Raw genomic sequence first — 16,838 nt, 5'->3', positions numbered from 1 at the left:
TGATAGCTTTTTGTTGTTATTGTTTGTTTCTTATGTCCAGGGAAGGGAAAGGTGGGAAAAGTTATTTTGTGTGTGACTAATAATAGTACTTATATAAAGAAAGGGCAATAAAAATCAACACCCTTTTTTTTTTTTTTTTGTCCTCAGGATCAAAATACTTGCTGAACAGTGGAATCAGAGACCAATAAAAATAAACTCTACTTGAACATCATCTGACTGGTTAGCCAGGTAATTCAGTTTTACTTTGGATCTTTTGTAATGTTCTGACTTCACCCTCTGAAGGTCCTGCCCTCTTCTTGATTTATGGTTTAATCTTAAGCTTATTTTATGTGTCATGCTTTCCTCTTTAATAATACTATTAGTTGAACGAAGGAATAAGTGAATATATATGTGTATTCTATATACAAACATAAATTTGGGGGAAGGGTTGGAACTATGTTACGGTTTAATATGAGACACTACCACCTGCCCACTGTTTCCTTATGTGTGAATATTTTAATGGCACATAGTCAAAATCTGAATCAGCGCCACCCATTTTGACTATTTCACCTTGTGAAGACCAGTTTCACCGGATTGCTTGTGCTAGTGTGCAACATTTCATCTGACTCCTCTCCTGACTTTTATTATTGCATCAGAATAGGAAAAATGAGAAGAGAAAAGTTGTCTGATAGCTAAGAAAGCGGTTATGCTTTTCTTAGCTAGTTAAATTTCTTTTTGCTGGTAACACTGTTGTTTTTTGTTGTGGTACGCGGGCCTCTCACTGTTGTGGCCTCCCCTGTTGCGGAGCACAGGCTCAGCGGCCATGGCTCACGGGCCCAGCCGCTCCGTGGCATGTGGGATCTTCCCGGACCGGGGCACGAACCCGTGTCCCCTGCATTGGCAGGCGGACTCTCAAGCACTGCACCACCAGGGAAGCCGTGGTAACATTATTCTCTTGGTTAGCTAGGCTTGAAATGTGAGTCATCTTTGAATCCTACCCCCCTTTGATATATTTAATAAACAGGTCTTATCTGGTTTTCTGTTTTCATGTCCCCTGTATTTGTTCAACTTTCTGTTACCAATCTTAGTTTTCTAGGCCAAGACTCCTTAATTTCATGCTTGTGTTTGTCCAAATGTCCTTTAACTGCTTCTTATCTGTAGTGTTTCTACCTACTTGAAGGTTTGCTAGAAAATTTTCTTAAATATACCCCTTTAACCAAGCCTCTTTTCTGTTCTAAGCTTTGTGCTACTGGTCCCTGGCTTACCGAAAAAAAAAAAAGTACAAACTCCCTTCTTTTGTATTTGAAACAGTCCTTTGGGAATTTATCTAAGCCTCCATCCTCAGCTCTTGCTATTTCCCTATAAAATCCTTCAATTAATTATGGTATATACCCATTATATTCTGAACATAGTAGAGAACTATCTCCATAGTATTTATCTTAAAAAAAAGAAACTTTATTTGGAAATACTTCGGAATTTACAAAAGTTACAAAAATAAGAGTATGAAAAACATCTAGATATTCTTTAGCCAGATACAGTCTCTGGTGTTATTATTTGCGTTCATGTGTACTTTTACTCTTTCTTCTCTCTCCTTCTCTCTTTTCTGAGCTATTTGAGGGTATGTTATATATATTGTGCTTCTTTCCCTTAATACTTCTGCTTTATAGGGTCATTCTCTCATATAACCATTGTATAGTTATAAGCTTCATAAATGGATGTCGATACAAATCTATTGCATTCAGACAAAATATTCCAATTTTGTCAGTTGACCTAATAAGGTCACTCACAGCATTTCCCTTACTTCTTGTAACAGAAACCAGTCTCGGGTCAGATACTGCATGTAGTTACTATTTTTCTTTAGCCTCCCTTTTCCTGGTATATTTCCACAGCCTTTGTCTTTTATGACATTGACATTTTTGAAGAACACAACCCTTCCCCTCCCTTATTAGAATGTTCTTCATTTTCTGTTTGTCTGAAGTTTTCTTGCAATTAGAATGTGGTTATGCGTTCTTGGCTGGAATACTGCATAGGTGATGTGATCCTCCGAGAAAGATGCACAACTTCTGGAGGCACATGGTGTATTCTGTCCCTCATTGGGATGTTAATTTTGATCACTTGGCCAAGGTGTTGCCAGATTTCTCCACTGTATAGTTTTTTTTCCTTCTTTTGCAAGCAGTAAGCAGTCTGTGGGGGAGACAATGCTGGTACCACAATTCTCGTCACAATTTGCCCTAGATTTAGCATTCATTGATGATTCTTGTCTGATCTAATTTTTTACCATAATGGTTCCAAAATGGTCATTTTCTTATTCCATTCCCAGTGGAGCTCTTTTAATCATGCTCCTGTGTCCTTGTGGAGAACAGTATTAGAGACCAAGATCCCTGGGTGGTGGAGGGTAGGTGTCCTTGTTGCTTCTGGGTTGTCTTCTCTTCTTGACCCTTACAGTGACACAGCTAGAAAATATATGAATGTCTATACACATACATACATAAATATACTTGTTCATATATACATGTTCATAGCAACATGAATATATGTAGTTTAGAAATCATGAGTTTATGTCAGTATGTCCAATTTCACTCCACATCTACAGGGTTCTTTCTTTGCACCTCTCATTTCATATTTTTACGTCCTTTTTTTTTTTTGGGCGGTACGTGGGCCTCTCACTGCTGTGGCCTCCCCCGTTGTGGAGCACAGGCTCTGGACGCACAGGCTCAGCAGCCGTGGCTCACGGGCCCAGCCGCTCCGCGGCACGTGGGATCTTCCCGGACCGGGGCACGAACCGTGTCCCCTGCATCGGCAGGCGGACTCCCAACCACTGGGCCACCAGGGAAGCCCTTTATGTCTTTTTTTTAAAAAAAAATTTTATTTATTTTCGGCTGCATTGGATCGTTGTTGCTGCGTGCGGGCTTTCTGTAGTTGTGGGGAGCGGGGGCTACTCTTCGTTGCAGCGCGCAGGCTTCTCATTGTGGTGGCTTCTCTTGTTGCGGAGCATGGACTCTAGGGTGTGCGGGCTTCAGTAGTTGTGGCGCACGGGCTCAGTAGTTGTGGCTTTTGGGCTGTAGAGCACAGGCTCAGTAGTTTTGGCTCGCGGGCTCTAGAACGCAGGCTCAGTAGTTGTAGGGCATGGGTTTAGTTGCTCCGTGGCATGTGGGATCTTCCTGGACCAGGGATTGAACTCATGTCCCCTGCTTTGGCAGGTGGATTCTTAACCATTGCACCACCAGGGAAGTCCCTTTATGTTTGTTTTTATGCCATGAGAGCTCTGGTTCCCAACATTGTCAGTACATTTACTCTTTTGCTCTATCCTATAACACATCTAAAATAATTTCAGAATTGCTTGACCATTTCACAGTAAACAAACTTAATTAAAGTGAGTGAAGAATTTGTATATAGTTCTCCACTTCCCCAAGACTGAGAGTAAATCCTGTATTCTTTTTTAATGATTGATTGATTGATTTATATTTAATTTATTTATTTGGTTGTGCCAGGTCTTATGCGGCAGGTGGGCTCCTTAGTTGGGGCATGAGAACTCTTAGTTGCGGCATGCATGTGCGATCTAGTTCCCTAAGCAGGGATTGAACCCAGGTCTCCTGCATTGGGAGTGTGGAGTCTTAACCACTGTGCCACCAGGGAAGTCCCCCCCCCCCCCCGCCACCTTTTTGTAAGATTTGCATATTTGTATTTCTTTTTTTACTTTTTATTAGAGTTGATTTACAATGTTGTGTTAGTTTCAGGTGTAAAATCCTGTATTCTTAAATTACTTGAATTAGTCCTCCCTCCTCCTACTTTCCCTTCCTTCCCCAGTTTTATTTCCCACCCTTACTTTCTGCATAATGTAGTTATGGTATTTGTTTGAAATGAAATGAGATTTATTTATTTGTATGCTTGAGTTTCAGTTTGTTTTAAAGTGCTCCTTCCCATTCTGATTGGTTATGTTTTGATTATGTAGAATATGAACACATTTTCCGAAGTCAAAATTTTACAGAAGATACACATTCCCTTCTGTATCCTTTCTACCCCATTCTCCCCATTCTTGGAGGAAACTATCTTCAGTGTTTTCTGAAGTATTTCCCTGTGTTTCTTTTTGTAATGACAAACAGATATATGTATAATCTGTTTTATTTTTTCTTTTTGTTTTCACAAAAGGTAGCATACTATGTATATTCTTTTGCACTTTGCTCTTTTCACTTACTGATATCTCCTGGAAATAATGCCATATCATGCCAAAGGGATCTTTCCCATTCATTTTTAAAAATCATGGTAAACTTTACATAACATAAAACTCACCATTCTGACCACTTTTAAGTGTGCGGCTCAGGGGCATTAAGTCCCCTCACACTGTTTGCAGCTGTCCCCACCATCCATCTCCAGAATGTTTTCATCTCCCTACACTGAGAACTGTGCCCATTAAACACCAATTTCTCACTGCCTCTTTTCCCAGCCCCAGTCTCATTTATTTTTTACATAGATGTATAGTTTCCATTATGTGCATGTAGATTATTCAGTCAGTTTCATATGTATGGATATTACCTAGTTGTTTCCAGTATTTTGTGATTAAAATAATGCTGCAGTGAATAACCTCATGAATATATATTTTCATATTGTTGGGGGTATACCTTCAGGATAGATTCTTGGAAGTGAGATTGTTAGGTTGAAGGGTAAATGCATATATAGTTTTTGTTAGATATTGTCAGATTACACTCTATAAGGATTATACCATATGGGTTCCCACCATCAATATGTGAGAGCGCCTGTTTCCCCACAGTCACACTGTAAAAGTTCTTTCCCTCAGCGTGTTTTTTTAGATGGATCCACATTTTTCTGTCAGAAGTTTCTTTCTTTTTATTGCTGAGTAGTATTCCATTGTGTTTCCTATTTTGGGCTGCTATGAATAAAGCTTCTAGGAACATTAAAGTACAAGTCTTTGGATTTTTTTTTCCTTCTTGAGTAAATACCTAGGAGTGTAATTGCAGGGTCTTCTGTTAAGTGTGTGCTTGCTTATCTTTATAAGAAATTGAAACTGTTTTCTAAAGTGGCTTACCATTTTATATTCCACCTGCAATATATGAGAGTTCAGGTTACACATATATCTCTTCTTTTATGAAGTGTCTGTTCACATTTTGCCCATTTTTAAAATTGGGTGGTTTTCTTATTGTATGAGTTAAAAAAAAAAATGTTCTGGATACAAATCCTTTTCAGATATATTTTGAGAGTATTTTCTTCTGGCCTTTGTCTTCCCTTTTCATTTTCTTGATTTATCAATTTTTTTCTCTTAGGATTAATCCTTTTTTAATGTGTTAAGAGATCTTTGCCTATTGTAAGGTTATGAAGATTTTTCTCCTTTGTTTTCTTGTAGAAGTTCTATAGTTTTAGCTTTACATTTAGGTCTGTGATCCATTTTGATTTAATTTTTGCATATGGTGTGAAGAAAGGATTGAGGATCAGTTTTTTAAAATATTGACATTCCGTTCCATGGCTATTTATTGAATAAGACTCTCCTTTTCCCATTGCATTGCTTTTGGTAACTTAATCAACTAACTGTGTGTGTGTGTGTGTGTGTGTGTGTGTGTAAATACATACACAAACATATACATACATATATACATACATATACATATATATATATATACACACACACACACATACACACAGATGTATACATATATATAAAATCAGGATCTATTTCTGGTCTTTATTCTGGCCATTGATTTGTATAACAGTCCTTATGCCCACATATATTGTCCTGATTCCTGCAGCTTTTATAGTAAGGTTTGAAAGTAGGTAATGTGAGTCTTTCAACTTTTTCTTCTTTGCCATGATTGCTCTGGGTAATCTAAATCTTTTGATACAAATTTCAGGATTAGTTTGTTAGTCCCTACAGTTTTGTCAGTCACTCTGAGAAACTGCCGTGCAGAATACATCCAGCTTGGCCGTCCTGAATGCTGGTTATTATCTTGTCCATTCAGCAAGATTGCTGGACTTTGTTTGGGTTCCTTATCCTCGTGCTGTGATCTGGAAAAATTGTTGCTTCCTGGTAGGAAGCCTGGCTGGTGGTAGGGCTCATGTTGTCATATTGGTCCATCTCCCCCCAACTCCCAATTGTTTTCCTGATCTCAGGGACCACAGTTTTTCACTGCTTGTTCTCTGGTATCTGAATATAGTTTGTTCTTACAATTTGTTCAGTTCATGGTGGGATGAATCCTATTATTCTCTCTCGGTCTAAAATAGAAGTCCCACAGTTGATTCTTGAGTTACATTAAAAAAAAAAAAGCCTCTTTTCATTCTTTGCAAAAAGGTACAGAAAGATGTCTTTATTAACCATATAAGCTTCTTTGAGCGTATTTTATTTATTTTTTTGGCCACAGCATGCGGGAATCTTACCAGTAGTTCCCCGACCAGGGATCGAACCCGTGCCCTCTGCAGTGGAAGCGTGGAGTCTTAACCACTGGACTGCCAGGGAAGTCCCTGAGCGTATTTTATTGAACAACTTCTGAGACCAGAGGATTAATTTCTCTCTGGAAGTTTTCCTGAGGAATATAGGATTGCATTTCTAAAGTCTCTTTTATTTGTTCTTGTATCTTGAGACTAGGAAACCAGTCCAAACAAACTCTACTAGATTTCACTTGCAGTCCTATAAATATGAGTGAAGTCATCTCCTCTCCCGGTTCCTCAGATTTACTGAGTCTCTGGCCTACTTTTGAGGCTGGTCCCTATAAGCCAAGAATAGGCCCATAATTGACTTATAAAGTGTGAAGTCTTTGCTTGTTAATGATGGGCTTGTCATGCCTGATTAAATGAGAATTCATCTCAATTATGACATTCATGATATGGACTTGATTGTCCAGTTATCGTGATAAATAGGTTGACAGATGTTTATTAAACCTATGCAGTTAATATTATTTACATGAAAAGTAGAGAGACTCAGTTTTTACTTTTATATTTGTGTTTTTCCCTGAAATTTGAGGACATCGGATCGGGTGCCACTTAAAATGTTTTTCTATTTATTTTTATTTTATTTTATTTATTTTTATGCCTGTGTTGGGTCTTAGTTGCAGCACGTGGGATCTTTCGTTGTGGCATGCAGGCTTCTCTCTAGTCGTGGTGTGCGGGTTTTCTCTGTTCTAGTTGCTGCGTGCAGGCTCCAGAGCGTGCGGGCTTAGTTGCCCCGCGGCCTGTGGGATCTTAGCTCCCTGACCAGGGATTGAACCCCCATCCCCTGCATTGGAAGGCACATTCTTAACCACTGGACCACCAGGGAAGTCCCTGAAGTATACTTTGAAAAACACCCGTGAACTTGCTACTTGAACTTAAGAACTGGAAGGTTGTTAGGTGTATCAACTCCCTGTGTATTTCTTCATGAACTCATCCTGCTTCTATCCCAGGAGTCACAGTTATCTTTAATTGTGGTTGCTTTTTAAAAACGTTTGAGAAACCACACGTGTGTGTTCCTGAACGATGTTTAGTTTTTCTTGTTTCGTAGCTTTACAAAAATATAACGAATGTAAGGTACTTGCTTTTTTACTTTTGGTTGCTTGTAAGTTTCTCCCATGCTGTGTATGATTTATTTATTTTTGCTACTACTATATTGTATTCTTTTGTATGGCTTTATTAGAATTTATTTTTTAAATTTGGGATTGAACATTAGTTTCCTCTGGCTTTTGATGTATGAATGATATTTCAGTGAACATTTTTGTGTAGGTCTCTTGTTGCATAGAGAATTGTTATTGCTGTAAAGTTTTTAAACATAAACTTGATTTTTAACGCTGATATAATAAATTTACTTTTCATGTGGAACTTCTTTAGAAAAAAGTAAATTTTCTTGCTGAAATAGCCCTATGTTTTATAAGCTAATTTATCTCATACTAGTCATTTATTGTTTATCACAGGATTTGCAGTATGCACTGTGATTTTCCTTAACCTAACTTTTTAAGTACTTAATTTTTAAACAACTTTATAAAAGTGTAGTTTACGTACAATAAAATTCACCAACTTTAAATTTACAATTTGGTGAGTTTTGACAAATGTAACCATTATCACAATTATGATAGAAAACACTTCTACTACCCCCTAAAGTTCCTTTGTGCCCCTCTACAATCTGTCCCCTCTACTGGTAGCTGGTGGCCATTGGGCTGCTTTAAGTCACTACAGTTTGCCTTTTCTTGAATTTCATATAAATGGTAATCCCCTTGTGTGTATATTATTTTGTAATTGTTCTACTGTTCCTGGATATTCCGTTCTTTTCCTTTTTCCTGTTTGTATTTCAGTTTTGGAAGAGAGACAGAAAGAGAGAGAGAGAGAGAGAGAGAATGTGTATGTGTGTGTATGTGCTGTGTGTATACGTGTGTGTATGTGTGTGTGTGCGTGTATGTGTGCATGTGTGCGTGTATGTGTGCATGTGTGTGTGTGTGTGTGTGTGTGTGTGTTGAAGCTCACTGATCCACCTCCATCACCCCCACCACAGCTCTGTCCATCAAAAGGATTCTTCATTTCTGTTAGGGATTTTGGTTTCTAATACTCCCATTTGCTTTTTTAGAGTTTCCATCTCTCTGCTTACATTACCCATCTGTTCTTGTATGTTGTTCACTTTTACCATTTGAGCCCTTAGCATATTAATCATAGTTAAAAATTGTACAACTGCTTCCACTTAAAAAAATTTTTAAGAACCTGGCCTTTTTCCTGTTGACCAGCAATCTTTGGAGGCTTCTTTATATATATCATCAAAAGTTGTTTTCATTAGTGCTCATGGTTTCTCACTTAAGAATATAGGTGGCCACATAAAAACTTGTACTAACTGTTCATAATAACAGTATGTATATTCATAGGTTGGAAACAACCTAAATGTCCATCAAGTGATGAATGGATGAATAAAGTATATCTATACAATGAAGTATTATTCAGAAATAAAAAGAAATGAAGTACTGATATATGCTACAACATGGATGAACTTTTCGGCTAAGCCAGTCACAAAGGACTAGATGTTGTATGATTCCACTTGCGTGAACTGTCCCGAATAGGTAAATCCATAGAGACAGAAAGTACAGTCGATTAGTGGTTTTCTAGGGTGGGGATGCGAGAGAGGTTTTGTAAGCTGGGGGGAATGGGAGGCTTTAGGGGAGTGACAGCTAAGGGGTATTGGGTTTCTTTTCGCAATAATTAAAATGTTCTAAAATTATTGTGGTGACAATTGTACGACTCTGGATGTACTAAAAGCCATTGAATTGTATACCTTAAGTATATGATATGTGAATTATATCTTAATGAAGCTGTTAAAGAATGTAACTGATGTATTGAGGAATACTAAGAGTTCTATGATGCCATAAAGGAATTTTATGGGAAAATACGATTACTTTTCTCATGACACTGACCTCAGAAGGTGTGCTGTCTACCTCAAACTTTTCTGAGTTTCAACAATAACATGTTAATTAAACTCACCTCAATTTTTTGAAAACCTTACCCAGTCTTTGTTAGAGTAAGTAGTCAACCTGTAGTTATAGGGTTAATGTTAATTCCAGCACCATATCTTCTTCATTTGTCAAGAAAGATTATATCAAAAAGACTTTATTCTTTAAAAAAAGAATTCAAAATTATACCCAGACCCATCTATACTTTTCTATTTCTACGTTAAATATTTGTGAGTTACTTATGGCTATTTTACGGCAATACACCCAGAGATCAATTTTGGCTCTCACGCTCATAAGAGCAATTAAAAATTACTAAGAAAGCCATAATTTTGGTGGATCTGCTGTCTTGGGCTAATGAAGTGCTTTGGTTTTAAGTGGAAAAGCCAAAGTTATTTTACTTGAGATAATCTGACCACACTTAGTCCCTCACTCCTTTTTTATTTTCTTTTTAGGTTTTAAACTTTTAAGAGATTCCTTCTATGTAAAGAAGATTGATTACTAGTGATATATTTAAAATGTGGAGGTCACTAGTTTTATGATGATATATAGGAGAATGTCAGTGCATTTATAATTTTGAAAGCTTAAATAGTTTGAATGTTGGTGAAACAGCATACTTTTAGAAGATAATATTTTTTTTTAGCATAGGTCACATGCTATACAGAGATGCTTTTAAAAGAAAATTCCTATTGATAGTTTTGTTCTGTTATTAAAGTAAAAAACTGATGGTTAAGCTGGTTTGCTTTTAAGGATGAAGCTTTCAGAATATGTAGAGAAAACTGTTAAAGTTGTAACATCCGTCTTTGGCACGAACAACAAACTATCTAAACTGCTGTACTAATCTAATCACTGTTTTTTCCCCCCGCTCTTGGTAAAAATGGATGGACATAAGGTTGTAGTAATTGTTCAGTCATGGTTCATTAAAAGGACAGTTTTATTAGACTTGGAAAATACAGGCATAAAAACTCATCAGATTGGTAATAATGTAGCTCTTGTAGTACTTAATTTTGTAACTTAGTTAAGAAATATAATTGGCCTAAATATCAGCTCAACGATCCAAAATTACAAATAATCCTCTTTATATCACTGTTGTAAATGGCCCTGTCTCTCATGAGCCAAACTCTTAGAGTAATTACTTTCTTATGACTCTTTCTTTTCAAAAACTGTTTTAAAAAGAATATGTTTTGGAATCTGTGTAATATTTAACATATAAAGCCTGCATTATTTTGAAGTTGATATTGAAAACCTCTAAACTTCTGACCTTGAATAGAATTTTCTATGTATAACCATTACGTGCAGCTGGTGGATTCAAAATTGCCTTTTCTGGTACTCTGCTTTGTGAAAAATAGTATGTATTGGACATGAGTGCATGACAGCTGACATTTATCAAGGATAACAGGCTTACTCATTTTCACATTTTAAAGTGACTTTGAAAGCTTTGCATGTGCACACATGTTCCACATATGTTCCTAAGATTTAAGTATATTTTCCATCATATATCATTCTTTAATGAGCTTCATATATTAAGCTTATATGATGTGAGCCCACAATCATCTAAAGATCAGAAGTGTAGGTTATTTAATTCACTTCCATAGAATTTTATCTTGCATAGTTGAACAATCATTACAAGTAAAAATGTACATGTACCTAATGTATTCCAGGTAGGACTCTTGTTACATAATGTGTGATTTGTCGTTTGTTTCATTCCCCTACTCTAAAATTCGGCTCTAATGTAGAAAACTGAATTACAGAAATTAATTTTTTTCTACATCAACTGCTAGCATATTGTTCTCCTGTTTAAAAAGATTTTTATAGAGCTAGTTATTTTATTTTACTGGAGGGTGACCATAAACAGAATTGGAATTGAATAATTTTTAGTCTTGGTTCTTAACCTTTTAAAGTTTTCTTTAAAATGAGATCGTGATAATAATTTAAAAAATTCTAGTATAGAGCTGCAAAGTTCCTAATGTGTTGGCAAGTTTGTTAATTAAAATAACACCTTTTATGGTTGGAATAGGTTTCAGATTCTGTAACCCTTCGATATATTGATATGCAGATCACAGTGACTTGCTGCAAGGTAACAGGAGACATGCTTTGACTTCAGAAGATAAATTGGCCATGCACAGCTGTAATCTACTGTCTTTTCATTTCCAGACATGATTTAGTAGTATAAGGCCTTTGATTCCTAGGCCTTGGGAAGTAAGTTGAAATTTAATTTTTTTGTGTGTATGAGAGTTTTTACTTCGGCTTTTGATAAGCCTGTTTTGTGGTGTGAAGGTATCATGTAAATTGTAGACGTTTCATTACTTAAATAACTCCCAATTCCATTTGAAGTATAAGAAGCCCGAGTTCCATCCCTTTCCATTTTCCTTTTGGCAGTTGAAAAGGAAGCCATTTTATTAAGAATGATGAATAGTGAATGGAATTTTAAATTTAGGCTAGTTAAATTGCTAGTGTCTTTATATTTTAAAAAATTGCAGAGGAATTAATTATCAATTTTAACGTGATTTTTCAAAGAAGAAATTGTCCTTAAGCACTTGTGACCGAAGTGTCCTTTATAGTAAAAGATACTGTTTCTACAGATTCTTTTGAGAGAGAAATGTACAATATCAGAGAAGTTTAAGGAAAATATTTGAAATGTTTATGTAAGAACAGCTTAAGACCACTACCAAAACTGTATTTGTAGATCTTAGCATCTTTGAGAATTCAGTGCTTCTCAAAAGACATCTCTTTAATCTCCTTTTAGGTCCCAAGGTTTAGATTTTCTTAAGTTATTCATCTAATATTGGAGTTGGAAAACACACATTGTTTCCTGATTTTATTTGGGTTGTAGACATAGTTATTTTAAAAATTCTCTTTTTAAAATAACTTTGTTTCTGTCTGTAAATCATAAGATTCTTGAGGGAGCCATTTTTCAAGTCTACCATTTGCCCACTACTGAGTTTGTGTTTTTTTTTCAGTGTGTGGTCTTTTAGATTCTTTCAGCAACCTTGTACAGGTGATGGTATATCCCCTTTTTACTTCACTGTGCTGCATTCTGGTTGGCTTCATCAGTTTTATTTTCCAGTTCACTGATTGTGTGTGTGTTTTTTGTGTGTGTGTGTGTGTGTGTGTGTGTGTGTGTGTTGTGTCCAGTCTAGGAATTAATCCCATCTATTGAGTTTTGTTTCGGATATGGGTTTAAGTATCCCATGCTAACCAAATCTATTCAGAGTTCAGATATTTGGTGCTCAGATAATGGGCAATACCATCTTTTTTTGTACTTAATAATTTATGAAGTTTTATAACTCATTCTTTTCACATTCTATTTCTTTATATGTATGTTTTCATGGCTGTTGATTCTTTATCTCATTAAGGATTGTAAACATTTATTTATTTTTAAAAATCTCTATTTTTAAATTAATTAATTTTTGGCTGCTTTGGGTCTTCCTTGCTGTGCACGGGCTTTCTCTAGTTGTGGTGAGCAGGGGCTACTCTTTGTTGCAGTGTGTGGGCTTCTCTTGTTGCAGAGCATGGGCTCTCTAGGCATGTGGGCTTCAGTAGTTGCAGCACGCAGGCTCAGTAGTTGTGGCTCGTGGGCTCTACAGCGCAGGCTCAATAGTTGTGGCGCATGGGCTTAGTTGCTCCACGGCATGTGGGATCTTCCTGGACCAGGGCACGAGCCTGTGTCCCCTGCATTGGCAGGCAGATACTTAACCACTGTGCCACCAGGGAAGTCCTGTAAACATTTATTTTAAACTTATTTCAAGATTTCATTTTATTGGGTGGCGAATTCATCTTTTGGAATCGATGCATTTCTTGGCCATCTTTCTTAGTTCAGTTTTTAAATCCACTTGGGAATTTTAGTTTACAATTTGCATCTTGAGTGGGAAATTTTCTTTTTTTGGTGCCTTTCATGTGTCCCCCTCTCCCTGCCCCAGGCAATCCTAGCTTATTTTTGTTGCCTTCACAAACCATATCCACCATACCTTCAGTCTACGTTCAGGATTCTGTTCTGAGGTACTATTGCAATATCAGAGCTATGTGTCACCCAGGTTTTGCATGTACAGATTTTCTTTGATTTACGATGGGGGTTACATCCCAGTGAACCCACTGTAAGTTGAAATGGGCTGCAACTGCCACTGCCAGTATTATGAGAGCGTATTATACTGCATATCGCTAGCTGGGAAAAGATCAAAATTCAGAATTTGAAGTAGGGTTTGACTGAATGCATATCGCTTTTGCTCTGTTGTAAAGTTGCAAGATTGTAAGTTGAACCTTTGTAAGTTGGGGACCAACTATGTAACCCTTTGCTTTTTCTTCCACAGCTACAGGTAACGGTTTGATATAATCAGGTATCTAGATAGCTATTGATAGAGCTTTTTTTCGTCTCTCTCTCAGAAATTTTTTGTTTGGTTTCTACCTATGAGCCTTGCTTTTGATTCTGTTACGTTGCACATGATTTGATTTCCTGAGTGTCTTTGCTAGTTTCTAATGCTAGAGTTCAGTAGGTTCATAGAGTCAACTCACTGCTGTATGCTTGCTCTGTGTCTTGCTCCGTAGACGTATTTGTTATGTTTGAGCATGGCTGTGTCTTTCAAGATTAAAGAAAATACATATTTTGTCATTATTATATTTAGAGCAAGAGGGGGAGAGTGTGGTTGGTTGAAAGCAATAGTCCACTAAACCGTCTTATCAGGAAGTCCTTTGTTATTTTGATCTCACAACATGGCTTATTTATTTAGGCCTGCATGTAGTAGATACTGAAGTATTTATTAAATGAGTATGTAGAGGATCTGGGAGAAACCATACCAATTTCAAACCCTCAGCCCCTACCTTAATCTAAGACAATGGTTCTCATTGTGGTTTGTGAACCCTTGAGAGTCCCTGAGAACCTTCTATGGAGTCCACAGAGTTAAAATTATTTCCGAAATAATATATTTTCTGTTTTCATCCTGTTGATGTTTGCACTGATGGTACAAAAGCAGTGATGCATAAAACTGCTGGTGTCTTAGCATGAATCAAGGCAGTGGGACTACCAGACTGTACTAGTAGTCATTGCATTCTTCACTGCCCTGCAGTCAGACTTAAAGGAAAAAAACAAAAACAACCCCCCCCGCAAAACCCCACTCGTTTCTCAATTAGGATTGTCCTTGATGAAGGAGCAAAATTTGCTCATTTCATTAAACCTTGGCCTTTGAGTACTGTATTTTTAACATTCTGTCTAGTGAGAATGGAAAATACGCAGAAAACACTTCTGCCTACCAAAGTATGATGGTTGTCTTGGGCAAAAGCACTTGTGTGGTTGGCTTGTGTACTGAACAGGCCACTTTTTTCATGGAATATCATTTTTACTTGAAAGAATGACTAACAAACTGTGGTTATTGGAACTTGGGTATTTGGCAGAAAGTTTCTTGAAATTGAGCAAGGTAAACCTATCACTTCAAGAAAGACATCCAAGAGTATTTGTTGACAGTGATAAAATTGGAGTTTTCAAGTAAAAATTATCATGTTAATTTTGAATCTGTCACCATGAGTGTGACAGCTTCTCAGTACTTAAAGACTTTATGAATGAGATGGGTGGTGATATATTTATTTATTTTTGGCTGTGTTGGGTCTTCATTGCTGTGCGCGGACTACCTCTAGTTGTGGCGGGCAGGGGCTACTCTTTGTTGCGGTGCGCAGACTTCTCATTGTGGTGGCTTGTTGCAGAGCACAGGCTGTAGGTGCACGGTCTTCAGTAGCTGTGCACAGGCTCAGTAGTTGTGGCTTGCAGCCTCTAGAGCACAGGCTCAATAGTTGCAGTGCACGGGCTTAGTTGCTCCGCCGCATGTGGGATCTTCCTGGAACAGGGCTCGAACCCGTATCCCTTGCATTGGCAGGCGGAATCTTAACCACTGCGCCACCAGAGAAGTTCCTGGAGTTTTTGATATTGTATAATGTATCAGTATTTGAAAATCTGCTTAATCAGTGAACTAGTATTATCCAAATGACAGTGTTTGATGTTACAAAATCATGCATGGGTTAAAGATTTTTTTCAGAGTGTAAGTTTGTGTATTTTAATGTAATAGTATGAAAGTTCATTGGTAGGGTTTCAGATTTCACTTTGCAGCTAATCTTTAAGAAAATACTGCTTGTCCTTGAATGCCAGGGGTTGCTGGCAACGCCAGAAGCTAGGAGAGGGTGGAGCAGTTCTCCCCTGGAGCCTTCAGAAAGAGTATGGCCCTGTCGGCACCTTCATTTTGGACATTGAGTCTCCAGAACTTGAGAGAATATCTGTTGTTATTGGTAATTTGTTACAGTAGTCACAGGAAACTAATACAGTAACCAAACCTGAGTGAAGGGTATTTAGGGTATGCCTTCTACTGTTATGTTTTTTGCAACTTTTTGTAAGTTTGAAAGTATTTTCAAATAAAACCTGAAAGTACCACTTGTCGTTTTAGCACGATATCAAGGAAAATTATTTATAATTAATTGTTAAAGGCTATTGAAATAGTCCTTCCTTTTACAAGTACGTGTATCTATGAGGCTGAATTTTCTTCATGTGTTTCAATCAATATGAAGTATTGCAGTAGATTGAATGGTGTCGTAGGTAAGAGGATCCATCTGTCTTCTATTAAAGTCAGACGTAAGGTTTGTAAAAATGTGAAACAATGCCACCTCTCATGGAATTGTTTTGTTTCAGGTTATTTTTCATAAAATTGGTTATGTTAACATATAATGAACTTATTTTTAAATGAATTAATATGTCAAATGTTCTAAGTTTTAATTTCTAATACAGTAAATATTGATAGATAATAACCCACATAACCAAAGCTTTTTAGGGTTCCTAGTTTTTAAAAGATAAAGAAATCCTGATATCAAAAAGGTTGAGAACTACTGACCTAGTGAATTTGGTTGGGACTGTAGCAGCCTTTGACTTAAACCATCTCTTTTGGTAGTAAGAACCAGATTGACTGTAGGAGGTTAGGACTTTGAGTAGCTGTATGACATGGTGTGCTATGTCTGGTACTCGGTTGTTCCTGCTTTTAAATTACAGATCAGCCATTACTTTTCAGTGGAGACCTTTTATAGCACAAAATACAATTTGTGATTCTACATGTACTAGTTTGTTGATTCCTGGCACTGGGTCAACAGCTTGTTGAAGGCAAAACACACACACACACACACACACACACACACACACACACTAACAAAACCCCAAAACAAACAAAAAACAAGCAAACAACAACAACAACAAAAAACTTGACTCTTTTGATCAACAGTTCATCCCAGGCGTATTGGTGTAGGGAATGAGATCTCCTTTGTGTGGACATCACCCAGGCTGCCTAAGAGTGACTAACCAAAAAAAAAACAAACCAAAAAACAAAAAAACATTCCCCCCTCCACAGTTTTATTGAGAACTAATTGGCATATGTCACTGAAAAAGTTTAAGGGGTACAGCATGATGGCTTGATTTCCGTATGTTGTGAAGTGATC

At 37.1% G+C, this 16,838-nt stretch overlaps 1 protein-coding gene across 6 annotated transcripts in view; it reads left to right on the top strand.

Annotated features, from left to right (window-relative positions):
• The window catches only part of NCOA3 (nuclear receptor coactivator 3), a 121,194-nt gene that overhangs the window by 61,192 nt on the left and 43,164 nt on the right, over nt 1–16,838 (top strand). For all 6 annotated transcript variants that reach the window (XM_060030674.1, XM_060030673.1, XM_060030669.1 and 3 more), the window contains exon 2: nt 148–228. The gene's annotated coding sequence lies outside the window, so the exon portion shown is untranslated. The remainder of the gene's footprint in view (nt 1–147; nt 229–16,838) is intronic.

The sequence above is a fragment of the Delphinus delphis genome, chromosome 15, assembly GCF_949987515.2.
Source record: "Delphinus delphis chromosome 15, mDelDel1.2, whole genome shotgun sequence".
Taxonomy (NCBI): domain Eukaryota; kingdom Metazoa; phylum Chordata; class Mammalia; order Artiodactyla; family Delphinidae; genus Delphinus; species Delphinus delphis.
This window is presented reverse-complemented; position numbering and strand designations above follow the sequence as displayed.